Raw genomic sequence first — 16,079 nt, 5'->3', positions numbered from 1 at the left:
GTGATGCCTGTGAGCATTCGGCCAGTGGGATCCCGCAGACCCTAACGAGCACTTCCGTTCATCCTCACTGGTTGTGGGTTCATAGGGGATCGTTGTGCGTCCCTGTTTAGCCCGGAGCAAATCCCCCCAGCTCTCTCCCTCTGAGTGGTGCCCACGGGGGCCTTGCTCTACCAGTCTCATCCCAAAGGTGGCGGCTGCCAGCCACCTGACACTACGCTCTCCCCTCAGGCCAGGGAGCTGTAGGGACAGCGCTGACCGTGGGCTTTTCGTGGTGCTCAGGTTCGTGGGTAGCCCTGGCATCACCGAGGGGCTTAGGGTGTGGGATGGAGAGAGGGAAGGACTGGGAAAGGAGGGGGTGAGGGGCGAGCCGGGCTGGGAGTGCCCGGCTGTCCCCCAGAGCTTGTCCCGCGGGTGCGGGGCGGCTGGTGTGGCCCACAGCGAGCATTTATTGAGCACAGACTGTATGCCAGGCACGGCTCTGGGTGTGAGCATGGCAGGTGGGACCAGGGGTGTGCAGGGGTCTTTGCTCTCACGGAATTTCCGTTCTGGTCCGAGAGACTGATGAACAGTAAGCAACAAGAAAAAAGAAGTGAGCAGGAAGCAGTTAGCGCTTTGATGAAGGGAAAACAGGAGGATGTCTTAGAACAGGGTTTGGCCATAGCGGGCCTGCTTTTGTAGAGTCTGGGAGCTAAGAATGCTTTTTATGTTTTTAAATGGTTGAAAAAAAAATCCAAAGGAGACTAGCACTGTGACCTGTGACAGTGGTCTGCGGTTCCAGTCGCAGTGTCGGTAAATCGAGTGTCACTGGAGCAGGTCATGGTCACTGTGACCCGGGGTCCGTGGCAGCTTTCGAGCTACGATGTAGGGCTGGGAGGTGGCAGCGGAAACCACTCTTGGCTCATGGTGGCCCTTTCCAGGAAAAGCTCCCGGACTCCTGAGTCAGGGAGTGACGCGGGAGGGGCGGGGGGGCTTCCTCGGAGCGGGTGGCCATCGAAGGCCTCTTCGAGGTGACAGCAAGAGTAGCCACGAGACGACCCAGGGAAGCGAGCCTCCACTTTGAGGGCGCTGAGGTGGGAATAGGGGCAGGAGGGACCGGGGTGCAGCTGGGGTAACGTCCCATCCCTATCTCATGGGCCACATCTTCATTGCTTGGCCTGCGGGTAGCAATGGTTTCAGGGACGTGGTTCTCCTCCCAACCTGATCTGTTTCCTCTGGGTCTGTTTTGGCCTTTGTCGTTTGCGCCAGAGCCTTTGCTCAGAAGGTCACCCTCGGTCGTCCGTCTCTACTTAAGACTGGCACTGACGCTCATGGGAGACTCAGAGCAGGTGGGCAGGTTTGGGAGGCCGGCTGCATCCATGGCCACCTGGCAGGGCTCTCGTGTTAGAATGCAGATTTCTTTAGGGCAGGGCTTCCTGGCCGGGTCAGATTCCATGGAAAGGGCTCCCCCAGTTTCTTGCTGTGGAGAACAATCCGGCTACCAGCATCCTGGGAACCACGTGGGAGAAAAGTGCTGCCCCCCCACCCCCAGTGTTCAGTACGGAACCCCTGTTCTGCACGGGGCTCTTGTGTTCCCCTGGACCCGGTGTCCCCCACCCTGGGGACACTCTGTATCATCCTCTCCAAGGGAAAGGACTCTCAGCTTCTGCCTGCGTAGGGAGGGGCACCCCCCAGCTGCGTGTGGAGTCAGGAGAGGATTTAGAGCGTCACCTCCTTCGGAGCTGCCCTCCCGTCCCCACCTCCGCTTCCAGAGACGCCCAGTGCTGTCAGCTCTTGACTCTGGGCGAGTTCGTTGGTAGAAACTATGTTTCTTTCTGGCTGTCCCTGGGGTAAGGTTCAGCTCTCTTGGTGTGCTAAGTCAGCTGGCACCCATCCTTCTGTTTTCCGAATTTTTGTTCCTATCCTCCTGTTCTCTTTGTCCTTTAGGATTTATAGCTTTAAAAAAATCCTTATGTGGTCATCTTAGAAGGGTTTCAAGAGGGATCAAAATAGATGTATGTGTTGAATCCACCACCTTTGTCCTGACTCACTTATTTGAAGTGTCGCTCTGGCTGTGATGGAAAAGGGGAGGGGCAGGGATGAGTGGCAGCAGGGAGACCCAGTTAGGAGGTCACTGCAAAGTCAAGGAGGGAGGCGACGTGCCCTGGACGCGGGTTAGTGATGGAGAGGAAAGGAAGCCAGTGACCTTGAGATGTGTTTTGAAGATTGTCACTATGACTTCCTGAGGCTTTTGGGTGCAGGGAGGGCAGGAAGGTGGGGAAGCAAGATTAACTCCATGTTTCCTGGCTCAAGTCACATGTTTACTGTGGTGGGAGAGGCTTGGGGAGGAGCAAGTATGTGGGTGGAGATCAGAGCTGAGTTGAGATCCCTGTTAGACCTCTGACTGGAGGCTTCCATAGCAGCTGCCTGTGTGATTCTGGAATGAAGGGGAGAGGTCAGGGCTCGGTCTAGGATTCACGGGCGCCTGGATTGGTATTTTAAGTCTTGAGACTAGATGAGAGCACTTAGGAGGAGAGGAGGTGTCCCCAGGACTGCCCTGAGTCCCTCCAATGTTGAAGGGGAGAAGAGAGGAGAGGAGAGGAGAGGGGAAACCAGGAGAGAGTGGTTTTCTTCTCAGTAGTGGAGAAGAAAGCATTTCCAGGGCAGCGGTGAAATGCTACTGGCGCGTAGATTAAGGTGAAGACAGAGAAATTACCACTTGTGACAGATACGCCCTGGTTTCCCCTTCTTCCTGAGTAATCGGATCCCCCATTTTTAGCTGGGCACATGGTCACTCAGAATAAAAGCCATATTTCCTAGTCTCCCTTGCAGCTAGACGTGGCTTTGTGACTAAGTTTGACCAATGGAGATAATCAGAGCTGCAGTTTCCAGAAGTGTCCTAACAGGGAGAGGGCACGCTCTTCTTCACCTCTCCTTCTTTTCAGTTGACTGGGGTGTGATGTGATGGCTGGATTTCCTGCAGCCATTTTGGACTCTGAGATGACCTTAAGAATGGAAGTTACCCGTGGTAACGCAACGAGATAAAAGGCTCTTGGGTCTTTGATTCCATGGACCACCATTACAGCTCTGGACAGATTTTATATGAGAGAGAAATAAACTATCTTCTTTAAGTCACTTGTATTTTGTGGGGTTTTTTTTGTAATTCGCAGCCAAACTTATTTCTCATCGATACCTCCTGGGATCTGGTGATAAACACAGAGGCAGAGTGTCTGAAGCATGAACAGCTGTAACAACAACAACAGGAATAATCCCACCCCTGACTCTTTATAGCACTTTTCAGTTTCCAGAGCACTTTCAAACCCGCTGTCTTGCTTGACGTTTGCAGCTGCTCTGTGATGCTGTAGACATTTTCTTCCTAGATGAAGGAACTGAGGCGCAGAGAAATCACTCGTGTCGCCTGGTTACTACATCGCAGATCGTATACTTCGACCTGGATTCTCTGGTCCCTCCTTGGTGCTGGTGACCGTAGGTGGACAGTGGGTTGTGAATGTGTAGGAGGTTCTGCCCCAGAGCTTGCCTGGTGCTGGGCAGAGAGCTGGGAGCTGGCCCCGAAGGCCCCGGGAGACACTGGCCTTCAAGGGCAGCAATGAAAGCTTTCTCACTTCTCGGGGAAAATGTGTCTATTTCCACAGGGGTGGAGACTGTGCTGGATAATTAGAGAAGTAAAGATCAGACAGCCACCAACACTGGAGGGAAATGTGTTTTCCAGCTGGCAGGCGAGCGATCCCATTTTGGAAGTACTTGGGTAGCAGTCAGACGTTCAGAGCAAGAGTCTGCGGAGCGTCCTCTGACTGTGGAAATGTTTTCTCGGTATCAAAGGGGATCTGCTTCTCTTTGCAGCCTCCCTTCCAGAGGCCGAGCCCAGCACTTTTGAAGTTGGGCACGCTTCTCTCCTTCTGCTTTTCCTCTTCGGTCATTACTTTGCTGACTTCTTTCCAATTTCTCTCTCTAAATCCCCACTGATCCTGATGTAGACCCTTTGTGGCGGGTGTATGCCTCTGATCGTTTGGCGATTGTTGGGGAGATACAGACTTTAAGCTGATTATGGGTTGCACCTTCCTAAGGGTTTGCGAAGTTGAGATGACTTTGAGTGACTTGCTTGAGGTTATGTAGGGAAGTGCAAGCTGGAACTTGAAGCCAGCCTTGGGACTTGTAAGACCACACACTGCCTCCTAGAAAACCAAGAGCCCCCGGGAACTGCCGTTCTGTCCGTCCCACACAGGGCCCCCTTTAATCTTTTTTTTTTTTAATTTATTTATTTTACTTATTGAATTTTTTGGCTGCGTTGGGTCTTGGTTGCTACGCATGGGCTTTCTCTAGTTGCGGCGAGTGGGGGCTACTCTTCATTGCGGTGCGCGGGCTTCTCACTGCAGTGGCTTCTCTTGTTGCAGAGCACAGGTTCTAGGCGTGCGGGCTTCAGTAGTTGTGGCGCATGGGCATAGCTGCTCCATGGCATGTGGGATCTTCCCGGACCAGGGCTCGAACCCGTGTCCCCTGCATTGGCAGGCGGGTTCTTAACCACTGTGCCACCAGGGAAGCCCAGACCCTCCCCAGCCCCACTGCTGGAGGCACATTAAAGCGAGCCTCACATGCCTGCTCCAGGGAACGGCCCGGCCCCTCCCCACGTACCACAGGCCCACTTGCCCTTCCCCTTCGTCGCACTGAATCTTGGATTCCTGGCCGTGGTCCCTGGCTTTGATATTTGCTGCTGCTGCCTCAGACTTGGCAACTCATCACATTCCCCTTGTAGCTTTTTGGGCCTCGGGTTTTCTCGTTCACCCCGTGCCCTGTTCCTGCCTCTGGTCTGTGTCCTCTCTCGGTCTTGAGTGAGGCGTGCCCTGCCCCCGGCCTGGGCCGGAGATGGAAGCGGCCTTCAGATAGCACTGTGGCCAGGGGCCTAAGAAGACCCAGATCCTTCTCTCGGTCACAGTTCTTCCCCCTCGAGGGAGAGAGATGCCTGCAAGAGGCTCAGCCAGGCACGTACCACTGTCTTTATCAGGTGAGACTCGGACCCCAGTGTCGAATTCTAGAAGGGTTGGCCTGAACGCCTACTACCCAAACAGGCCTCATTTATCCCATAAATAATTGCTGAGCACCTAGGATGTGTCCGGCACGGTTCTGGCTCCTGGGGATGCAGCAGTGAATAGAATCAAAGTCCACGTCCTGGGAGAGCTTACACAGTAGTGGGGGAATCACACGACAAATAAACAAAACTGCGCCAGGCCTCCTGTCCTGCTTATCCCCTCTCCCACCACAGCCGTACCCAGACAGTCTAGGGTACGATCTCTGTGAATCGGGGAGTGCGAGAGTCAAGGGCAACGGAGGGCATTTGCCTCCATGTCTCCTTAGAGGAGACAGTGGCTCCCCTCTCCCGCTACCGTATGACAGCAAGACCGCTTGTCCCATCCACAGAGAGATAGACGTGGCCCATCCGGCTGAGGGAGCAGCGTTGGCCTTTGGTAACTGGGACCCCGGAAAAGAGCCATGTCCACATGTGCTCACATGGAGAAAGCATGCCCTTCTGGCTCAAAGTGTGGTTCTGTTGCATCCCCGGAACCCAGGGGCTCTCACCCCACACACCCGTCCTACTGGAATCAAAATCTGCAGGTGATTCCTATGCACAGCAAAGTGCGAGAAGCAACAGGCTAGGCTTTTTGACCAGGTGCAGAGAAAAGCTACGCCCCCCAACTGGGACCAATCTGTGATCATTCCTCCTTCTCGGAGGTGGAGCAGGTGATGGGCTTCCTCCCCTGGCAAAGGTATGCATTTGAGCAACACACTCATCATTGTTTGATTTAGTTACTATAAATAAAATAATATCAATAAAAATAGAACTTAAAAACTAACTTCAAAAAAGGGTGCTTCCTTTTCATTTGACGTGATATTTTCAACTGTCAAAATTTCAACAAATAAATATTCTATACCTTTGTATTAGTTTATAAACTACTAAGTCACTATCAATGGAGTTTTTAATGTCTGAGGGGAACTTTTATGCATGGAAAAGAATACTTCATGTTATTTGTGTATTTTAAGTTTTTTTTAATTGATTAAAGTTGTAAAATTTAAAGCCTGATCTTATTAAGTTCAACTTGTAAATCTTGCCGTTTGGTTCAGAAGGCTAGTCATTTTTTGGTTAAATATCTTTTTGTTTCATTAATGTTCGGTTACCTTACAAATTCTCTAAACATTTACTCTCACAAACTGGATTAATTAAATTAGCTTAGACTATTTAAACTATAATTAAGCGCTTCAAATATCTAACAAGGCAGACTTATAAATCTAACAAAATCTTAGCCACTAAGCATTTAACACTAAGAACTTAAACACTGTTCACGAAACGTAACAAGTCTCAACTTAAGATCTCATCAGATTTATTTAGGTGTTTAACCTTCACACTTAATCCACCTCCGTATTAAACTAGCATCACAAGTCGAATATATCACATACTTCTATACTTTTCCAACACTGTAAACAGCAGGTAAAAATTGTTCACTTTAAAATGGTTAATTTCATGTTATGTGAATTTTTTAAAAGCATTTAAATTTTAAATTATATTTTTAGGGAATTCCCTGGTGCTCCAGGGGTTAAGGCTCCATGCTTTCACTGCCGAGGGCGTGGGTTCAGCCCCCGGCTGGGGAACTAAGATCCCACAGCCAACCAACCGCAACAAAAAATAAATTATATTTTTCAACTTACTCTCCAAACCCAGATAAAATATAAATTAAATTACCCTAATGGTTACGATAATGAACTGTTACATCCCTAAACCCATCACAAAAGTTTTAATATATATTTGTGTCACATTTATATTTATTGTCAAGCCTCTATCTAAGCAAGACGAGTAGAACCAGCCTCACAGGTGTGCTGAGGTGACTGCGGTGAAGGGTTAGGACTCGGTTACACTTTACACTTCGGGGATATCAGCTCCGTGTTTGGAGCTGCCATACTGTTACAGATACGGAGACTCGCCCACCTGGAGACCGGGCGAGGCTGGGAGAGGGGTCTGGACGTCACCCAGCCTGGCAGTTATCTGTGGGAGTGGCTTCTTGCCGTCAAATTTTGCCTGCCACGATAACAAACTTCCTAAAACCCTCACCTTAAAAAAAAAAAAAAGACACCCCAGTGCCTCCTTCATCCCTGGGTGTCTCACTGCCTGGATAACAGCACAAGAAATTCACAGCTTAATTATTAACCAGCCCTTGGCTATGGTGTGCACATTGCTGGAATAGTTGACATTTTGGGGACTCACATACACCTTTTTTTAGTGCAATCTGGATTCGGTATCATTAGGGACTCGGGCTTTTTGTAAGTTTTGATTCCTTTCTGATACTCAGATCGTCCGCTTTGCCTTGTTTTGCTGTGTCCCTTTTCCTTTTCACACTACCTCACGTGTCCTTTGAAATGCTGTGCTCTGGCCTCATCTAGCAGACTTAGGCCTGCTTTGACCTTTCTGCCCCGAGGCGTGGAACCTGCTGCTCTCCGGGGCGGCCTGGTTTCTTTAAGCGGTGAATGTTATAAGTGACCGATATCTGGGCACTCGTGGTGCAGATCGCGTTATCCGTGTGAGAACGGAGGGAGGACTCTCCATTCCCAGTCCACTCCAGTGAGAGAGCCGGAAAGTGAGTTCACATGGATGTGTCCAATAACCTCCAACCTTGCTCTGTCCTTTAGAAAATATACTTTAAATGTGAGAGCTTCTCATTTGATCCCCCCCTTTAAATTCCAGCTTTTAGCGACCAGCTGCTGCTGCTTCTTTCATGTCATGCTATACATATTTTAATTCTAATATAATGAAGTTTTTCATGTCACATATGGATGTACATCAGCTTGGATCCTGGACGTCCTGGCTAGGGCCCCCTTCACTTGTACGATCCTCCTGTCTTATCAGCCGCCGTCCTCTGGGCATTTTATTGACAGTCACACAATTTCATCTCTTGCAACCTTATGGAATTCACTAGGCTGGGTTCCAATTTCAAAGCATCAGCTGGGACGCTCTCCTTTCTCCTTTGCCTTCTGGCTCTCCTCGGCCTTTTATGCTGGAGATGGGCTGTCATTTTCTTTCTCCCTGTTATCTTCAAGACTCCTCTCTCAGGTTGTCTCAGGGTGTGCGCCTCAACCATCTGCTTTTTAAGGAGGTCAGCCTTTGGGAGGAAATAAAAATCAATACATACTTAACAAAGTTAACCTGTTTGACACAAGATATTTTTGTAGGTAAGCAGATTTCTTCTTCATAGTGCGTATGATGGAAGAAGGCAGAGAACACAATTTCCATCAAAGTCTAAGCCCCTCTCCCCGATACCCCATCCATCTCCAGCCAGACCCTTGCCCTCCAGTGCTCGCCACTTTGCCTTCACCCAGCGACCACCTCCATCCAGCACACTGCACCGCAGTGCCAAGCCAACGCCCCGAATCCCCTTCCCTTCTGGGAGGACAGACCCCAAGGCGTCCCCCAATCCCTGACTCCTGGTGTTCGCGCCTCCCCTTGAGCGCACGCACCTGTGACTTGCTTCTAATGAAGAGACCAAGTTTCTATACTTCTATAATTCCTTCCCTCCTTCTATGGAAACATCTACTAGTTGTGGTCTCTTATCTTTCCCATAGATTCAAGCTCTTTGTCTCAACTGGATCCCCCCCGTAAGCTTTTTTAAAAAACTTTTAAATTTATTTATCTATCTATTTATTTATTTTTGGCTGAGTTGGGTCTTTTGTTGCTGAGCGCGGGCTTTTCTCTAGTTGCGGTGAGCGGGGGCTACTCTTCATTGTGGTGCATGGGCTTCCCACTGCGGTGGCTTCTCTTGTTGCAGAGCACGGGCTCTAGGCGCATGGGCTTCAGTAGTTGTGGCACGTGGGCTCAGTAGTTGTGGCTCGCGGGCTCTAGAGTGCAGGCTCCGTAGTTGTGGCGCACGGGCTTTGTTGCTTCGCGGCATGTGGGATCTTCCCAGAGCTGGGCTCGAACCTGTGTCCCCTGCATTGACAGGCAGATTCTTAACCACTGCGCCACCAGGGAAGCCCACCCCCGTAAGCTTTTAAATATATATGTATATGTATTTTCTGTCCCATTTTTCCCTTTCTTCTCCTTCTGGGACTCCGATTACCCATATATTAGACATTTTGATATTATCCCACAGATTCCTGTCACTCTGTCATCTTTTTCCTTTCTGATTTTTTCCCCTTTCTTTCAGATTCATTACTTTCTATTGATCTATCTTCTAGTTCATGTTCTCTTTCCCCTGGATCTTCATTTAGTCATTAAGCCCACGCAGTGAAATATTTTTATTCCAGGTATTTAGTTCTAAAACTTCCATTTGGTTCCCTTTTATATTTTCTACTTTGGTTTTCTGCTGTGGTTTCCTATCTGTTCTTTTATTATAAATGCATTTTTCTTTATACCCTTGAACACAGTTATAATAGCTACTTTAAAATCCTCGTCTAATAATTCCAGCATCTGAGTTATCTTGGGATTGGCCTCTGTTTTTCCCTTGAGAATGGGTTACATTTCCCTGGTTCTTTGTATGCCGAGAATTTTGGGTTATATTTTGAAGGTTATTTTGAGGAGGCCCTGGATTCTATTTTATCCCTTAGAAAAGCATTGCTGTTTTCCTTTGACAGGTAATTAACTTGGGTATTGTCAACTACAAACATTGTCTTCCTTGTAGCAGGCAACTACTCAAGTCTCAGTTTGGTTCTCTTATCTTTGCCGGGATTCCTTTCGTTTTTCCTGCTCAGATGTGGTTCAGGCATGAGTCGGGAGACTTGGGCAGAGTTTGTTATACAGGGAATTCTGGATTCCTCTTCTCTGGCTCTCTCCTTCCCAGGACTCACCCCTCACTCTTCAGCAACCTTAATTGCTCTGGGCTCCATCCTCTGGTTCCTCCTGCCAGAAAGACAGTGGGTTTTCTGTTGCAACTTTATCCATCTTATGCTGCAGAGTGACTGTGGCCAGCACAGGTAAAAAAATTTATTTTACTGAGAAATCACCTCATGCCAGTTGCTTCATCCACGTTTGAATCCCCTCCAAAATCTCCCTGCTTGGGTTCCCTTTCCAGAGCCTTCAGGTAGTTGGGTTTGGGGGCGGCGGGTGTTGTTTGGGTTTTGTTTGTTGCGTTTTTTGTGGGGTTTTTTTTGGCTTTGTTTTTTTGTATGTTGTCCAGGGTGTATAGATATTACTTGTGGGAGGTTTGCTCTATTAGGACCTGATTCTTTTACACCAGAAGTAGGACTCTTCCCGCAAGGTTTTACAGAGGCTCCATTCTCCCATTAAATTCCCCAAACCCTCCCAAGCTCTACAACCTCCTTCAGTCACCTGCCCTGTGTCTCTTCCCTGTGGGAAGAAGCCTATTTTGGGAAGAATTGTCTCACTATCTCCCTCTGTCAGCCTCCATCCCATTCTCAACTCTCCCCAGCACAGCTTCTGCCTCGTTATTGCAAAGAAATGGCTGTTGCCAAGACCCCCAGGGACCTTAAACTCACTAGAGCTGATGGGTATATTTTGGTTTTTTTTGGCTGCATCACACAGTGTGTGAGATCTTTGTTCCCCGACTAGGGATCGAACCCGGGCCGTGGCAGTGAAAACGCCAAGTACTAACCACTGGGCCGCCAGGGAAGTCCCTGCTGGATGCTTGTTAACCCTCATCTTCCTTGAACTCACCGTCTGCCCTGTCAGTCTAGTCCTCTTCCCCTCTTGCCCATCTCCGTAATGGCTCCGCCAACCGTCCTGTGAGGCTGGCCAGAAACCTGACAGTCATTCTCGACAGCTTCCCCCCCGCCCGCCCCCAGTCCTTCAGATCCACTCTGTGCATGTCGCTTTCTGCCTCTCTCAAGGTCTCTCTCAAGTCTCTCCACATCCCCCTTTGTTACCACCACCGACTGGACCAAGCTAACTTCACCTCGTGCCTAGACCACTGCTAAAGCCTCTTGCTCCCCTCCAGCCAGAGGGAAAGTCTCACAATGCAAATCGGATCCTGTCTGAAAGGCTCCAATGATGACTTACTTATCTTCGGACGTACCTGCACGTCAAAATCCCTCGCGTGACCCAGCATAGTCTGCTGCCTGTGTGATGCTTTGCCCTAACCCTGCACTGTGACCTCCACAACTCCCTCGCCCCAGACACATTACATTTCCTGTGCTGTGGCCAATTCCCGTTTGGGTTTAATGCTTTTAACTGGACGGTCCTTTCACATGTGATTGTGGTCTGCAGGGCAGAATTTCAAGTGTGGTTTTAAATCGTGGAATTGCCCTTGGAAAGCACACAGAACGATTCAAAGAGCATTAAGAAAGTTGATACAAATGCGGCCATACAAATGTATGGCTGCTACTGTTACATTTACTGATTCCAACAAACCAGCAAATTCCTCAGGTGCTCCTCACACTGTTCAGATAGCTGGTGTCCATGTGGCACGCGTGCACACACACACACACACACACACACACACACACACACTGGCGGACAGTTACCATGTGCTTCTCAGTGCGCCACATCAGGTGGGCAAATGCAAAGAGCTTTAGCTCACCTGAAGGCCTTCTGCAGGGGTGATCTGCTTTTCTTGGCCTCTGTGCCTTCTGTCTGATTTCACAGTGTTGCCTGTGCCTTTCCGTCTTTACAGAGTGCGTGCTGACCACCAGGAATTCCAGCAGAGAAGCTGCACTTCTTCACACAGGGGCTGACTGAGACTTCACAGAACCTAGGCAGCTCCAGACCAACCCTGCTCTAGAAGTGCATGCTTTCTGCAGGCACCGACCCACCTTGGCTCACACATGCCCGTGTGCACACCCACTCCGAGTTATGTGTCTGTTTTACGCTAGTGATTTTGGTCAGTCTCTTTTAGTTTTTCATGCCTGAGAACTCGGATACAAGCCACTCTCGCCCCTACAACACATCTGAAGGTAGCCCGGAGTCTGAAGGCCCTAATTTGGTCCAAGGGTTGGCAAACTGTGGCCTGATGCCTGTTTTTGTAAATAAAGCTTTAGTGGGACACTAAGTGCTCGCTCACTCTGTGTTGTCGACGGCTGAGTCTCGTACTACAGTGGAAGAGTTGGGTACTTGCAGCAGAGACCGTACGGCCTGCAAAGCCTAAAATATTTAGTAGCTGGCCCTTTACAGAAGAAGTTCGCAGACCTCTGACTGTCTACGTCTTCTAACTGCGTCAGCAACCATCAATAACAAAGTAGAGTTGCCAGATTCAGCCGTTAAAAATACAGGACACTCAGATAAACAACGAAATTTCAGATAAGTGATGAATATTTCATTTAGAATAAGCATGTCCCAAATATCACCTGGCAACCTTCTAACAAAGGCTTGTACAAGACGCCTGTGGTCTAAGGCTCCCTCAGCCCTGCCACCCCTGCCTCACCTTAGCTTTGGAAGAGAAAGAAGTTTGAAGGAAGGAGGTGCCCTGGGGTTGACCTGCGTCCTTTACAAGAGAGAGCGTGAAAAGGAAGCAGAAGAAAGTCGTTGGTCACTTCTTCCTTCCTCACTGTAAGAACTTGGGAGGTTTGGGTTTGGGTCCCCTGGGGGCAGCTGGCAGGCTGCAGTGACCAGTAACCACTCTTCACATTTCATGAGCAAATGTTGTTGAAGGGGATGGGGAGGGATGGAGCTGTTTCATTTTTCATGCTGGAAAGTGTTTCTTTAAATGAGCAGCTCCACTGTGCATTTAATGGATAGTTTATACATTTTCCGGTTGTCCGGTTTAATGCCCTGATTTTAATCCCTGGTAGATGCAGAAACTACCACTCTTTCCTGGTAGATGTGGAAATAGACCTCCTGGTACACTCTGCCTCTTTTTTTTTTTTTTTTAAAGTCTTTATTGAATTTTTTACAATGTTGCTTCTGTTTTATGTTTTGGTTTTTTGGCCTCGAGGCATGTGGAATCTTAGCTCCCTGACCAGGGATCGAACCCGCACCCCCTGCATTGGAAGGCGAAGTCTTAACCACTGACTGCCAGGGAAATCCCTACACTCTGTCTCTTACTGTCCCTTTGTATCATCTCCATGTCAGAGGGGTGGTTGAAGTCATCTTAGATGGGAGATGCCTCTGAATTAGCATCTAGCAGATGGAAACTGGATGAGGAGACAGTCCTGTGCCCATTTCCTAGCTAAATGACCTGGAAGACATTACCTAACCCTTCTGAGCCTCACTTTCCTCCTCTGTAAAGTGGAAGGATGACGGCAGCCCCTACATCATGGAGCTGTTATGAGGATTCAACGAATCAGAACACGTGAAGGACTTAGAACCGTGCCCGGCACACAGCACTTGGCGAATGTTAGCTGTTGTTCTTTGCTTTACTAGCTGACTTGAAGAGACCAACGGCCAAACATGGAGTGTCCCCCAAACCCAGCCAGCAGCAGTGTGAAGTCTGCCCACTAGGGGTCGCAATTCAGCAGGTCCTGCCTGTCCCTTAGCTTGACTTTTTGCTTATTATCATTTTTGATTTGATTTGGTGATTTCAAGGGGATATAAACTAACACACTATCTCTTGAAGTATCTGGGGATCCAGAAATTCCAGAAGAGTTGCTGACGTCCAGGGCTGGAAGAAGCTCTTTGGAGTGCTGCCCTTGTCCAGAGTTAATGCGACACGTAATTTATTGTCCAAACCAAGGTATTTTGAGAGTGAAAGGGGGGCCATTAATAACGGTGCCAGGACAAGAGGAGTACATGGGATGTACCCCAAGATCCTGGACATGGACACCCCATCTATGGGGGGTTTTCCTCATCATTTTCAGAATCCTCAGGACAGAAACTCCCAAGGAGCCCAGTACAGTAAACTGTGACATTGTGCTTAGGGGGGTGTCTTAACTCCCACAGGTGTCTTTCTGCCCTAAGAGTATCCTGCCTCCTTGTCAGGTCATTTGTTTGAGTTTGTCCTCGGTGGACACGGTGGGAGTGTGTCTGCCCCACAGACCTCGAGGCACCTTGCCCTCCTCTATGTTGAATATTTCCTTATCTTCTATGGCTTTTCTCCCAGCTGTAAACCCCTTCAGAGGCACAAGCCCTCCATCTCTGGATGTGTCGAAGGAGGGTGAGCTGTGTGGCCACTTTCTGGGTTATTGCTGAGGGGATTCTTCTTCTTTTTTAAAAAATTTTCTTGAAATATAGTTAATTTACAGTGTTGTGTTAGTTTCAGTTCTACAGCAAAGTGATTCAGTTATACATTTACATATATCCACTCTTTTTTAGATTCTTTCCCATATAGGTCATTACAGAGTACTGAGTAGAGTTCCCTGTGCTATACGGTAGGTCCTTGTTGATTATCTATTTTATATATAGTAGTGTGTATATGTCAGTCCCAATCTCCCAATTTATCCCTCTCCCCCCACCTTTTCCCCTGGTAACCATAAGTGTGTTTTCTACATCTGTGGCTCTATTGAGGGGATTCTTTTAAGGTTTCTTCCAACCCTAAGGCTCCATTGTCCTATTATTTCAGATTTGCTTATCTCCCATTAAAGGGCAGAGAGAGGCTAATGTTTGCACCCACCATGCATCAAATGTTGTGCTTTTGCCTCAGTCATCTTGGCCATCCCATCAACCCTGTGGGATTGGTATTATGAAACCCCATTTCACAGGTGAGGAAACTGAGGCCTAGAGAGGTCACAGCCCATAAGAGGCAGAGCCAGAGTTCAGTCCCGGGTCTGGCTGGCTCCAAAGCCCTGTCCTACCACGTGAGGCTGCCTCCCAGTGTTTTTACAGTAAGATGACTCCCGCAGCGGACATCACAGGCAAATCCCTTCCCCTCTCTGGGTCTCACTTTCCTCTTCTGCAAGCTGGGCAGGGTTAGTTGCATGTAGTAATGGCTCCACAGTGACTGGAGAGAATGGGGCTTAGGGGTCAGCCTGGAAAGACTTTATGGGGGGCATTGAACAAGGGTTGGAAGGAAAGAAAGAGGAGTCAGGGGGGTGGATTATTGGGTTAAGTCTAATAGACAAAAACAAGATTGTGTGTGTATGAGAGGAGGGGGCCCAAGAGATGAGCAGAAAGTGCCATCCAGCTAGGAAAGGCCAAGGGGACCCTGGTGATCAGTCAGGTTAAAAACCTTTGTCTCAAATCATACTTAGTGCAGGATGGTGCAGGTGGGAAGCACAAAACACATTTGCATGACAGTAATGAAGCAGAGGAGAGGTGGCTGTGCAGTGGTCACTTTGGAAGGGAGTCCAGGCCCAGAAAGGAAGGCCTATAGGAAGCCCTGGGCGGGATACGCGTAACCTGCGTTTGTCCCACTGCAGTTCAGGTCCTCCGGACGCACGGTGCCCTTTACCAGAACTCGGAGGCTGTTACTCCTGGGGAGGTGGACAGCGGGTCCTCCAATAGCCTCTCCGGGGAGGCGGTCCCTAATACACAGCCAGGGAAGGCCTGCCTAGGTGTGCGGGCAGGCGGGAGGCCACAGAGGCAAGGCTGCGACCCTGGCCGGGACCGGACGGCTTTGGGCCGGTGTCTGGTCGCCGAGAGCAGAGGCGCGAACTCCCAGGCCCTGACCACCCCAGACACTCTGGTCCTGCTGCGGCTCTAGCCCCTGGGGAAGGGGTCGTACCAGCGCCCGGGAGGAGCGGCCGATCCAGGCGGCGGGGAGGGAGGAAGACTCCCGGAGGGCAGCCACATCTGGCCCGGGACGCCCGCGCCCAACACGGCCCTGTCCTGCCCGTGGGGTCCTCCAGCTCCAACGCTGGGGATCCGGCCAGGGGTTGCTGGAGGCCCCCGGCCCCAGTCCCCGTGCTCAGCCTCGCACACCCCTTCCGTACCCGCTGTCCCGCCCGCAGTGCCCACGCCAGCTCCCGGCTTTAGTCCCCGCCCCCACCCCTCGCGCGGCGGATCGGGCCCCCACGGCCTTCCAGTTCCCGGGCCGGCCCCGCCCCCTCGTCCGGCCCCGCCCCTCGTCCGGCCCCGCCCCTCGACCTCGCCCCGCCCCGCGGCCTCGCGGTCCAGGGTAGGCCCCGCCCCCTGTTTCCGCTGGCTGCTGCTGTGGCGGCGGCGACGCGCGAGCGCGAGAGAGCTGGACCCCGCATTCCTGGGAGCTCGGTGAGTGCGGCCCGGGGCGGGTGGGGCGGCGGGCCGCGAGCCGGAGGCTCGGGATCGTGCCGGGTTACGGGCC

The 16,079-nt window shown here is 50.3% G+C and overlaps 1 protein-coding gene across 1 annotated transcript in view; it reads left to right on the top strand.

Annotated features, from left to right (window-relative positions):
- The first annotated feature begins 15,918 nt into the window (after positions 1-15,918).
- The window catches only part of TSPAN9 (tetraspanin 9), a 193,938-nt gene continuing 193,777 nt past the window's right edge, over positions 15,919-16,079 (top strand). The window contains exon 1 of the mRNA XM_033867180.2: positions 15,919-16,006. The gene's annotated coding sequence lies outside the window, so the exon portion shown is untranslated. The remainder of the gene's footprint in view (positions 16,007-16,079) is intronic.

Source organism: Tursiops truncatus, chromosome 11, assembly GCF_011762595.2.
Source record: "Tursiops truncatus isolate mTurTru1 chromosome 11, mTurTru1.mat.Y, whole genome shotgun sequence".
Classification (NCBI taxonomy): Eukaryota; Metazoa; Chordata; class Mammalia; order Artiodactyla; family Delphinidae; genus Tursiops; species Tursiops truncatus.
Note: the sequence above shows the minus strand (reverse complement) of the source record. Positions and strands in the feature narration are given on the sequence as shown.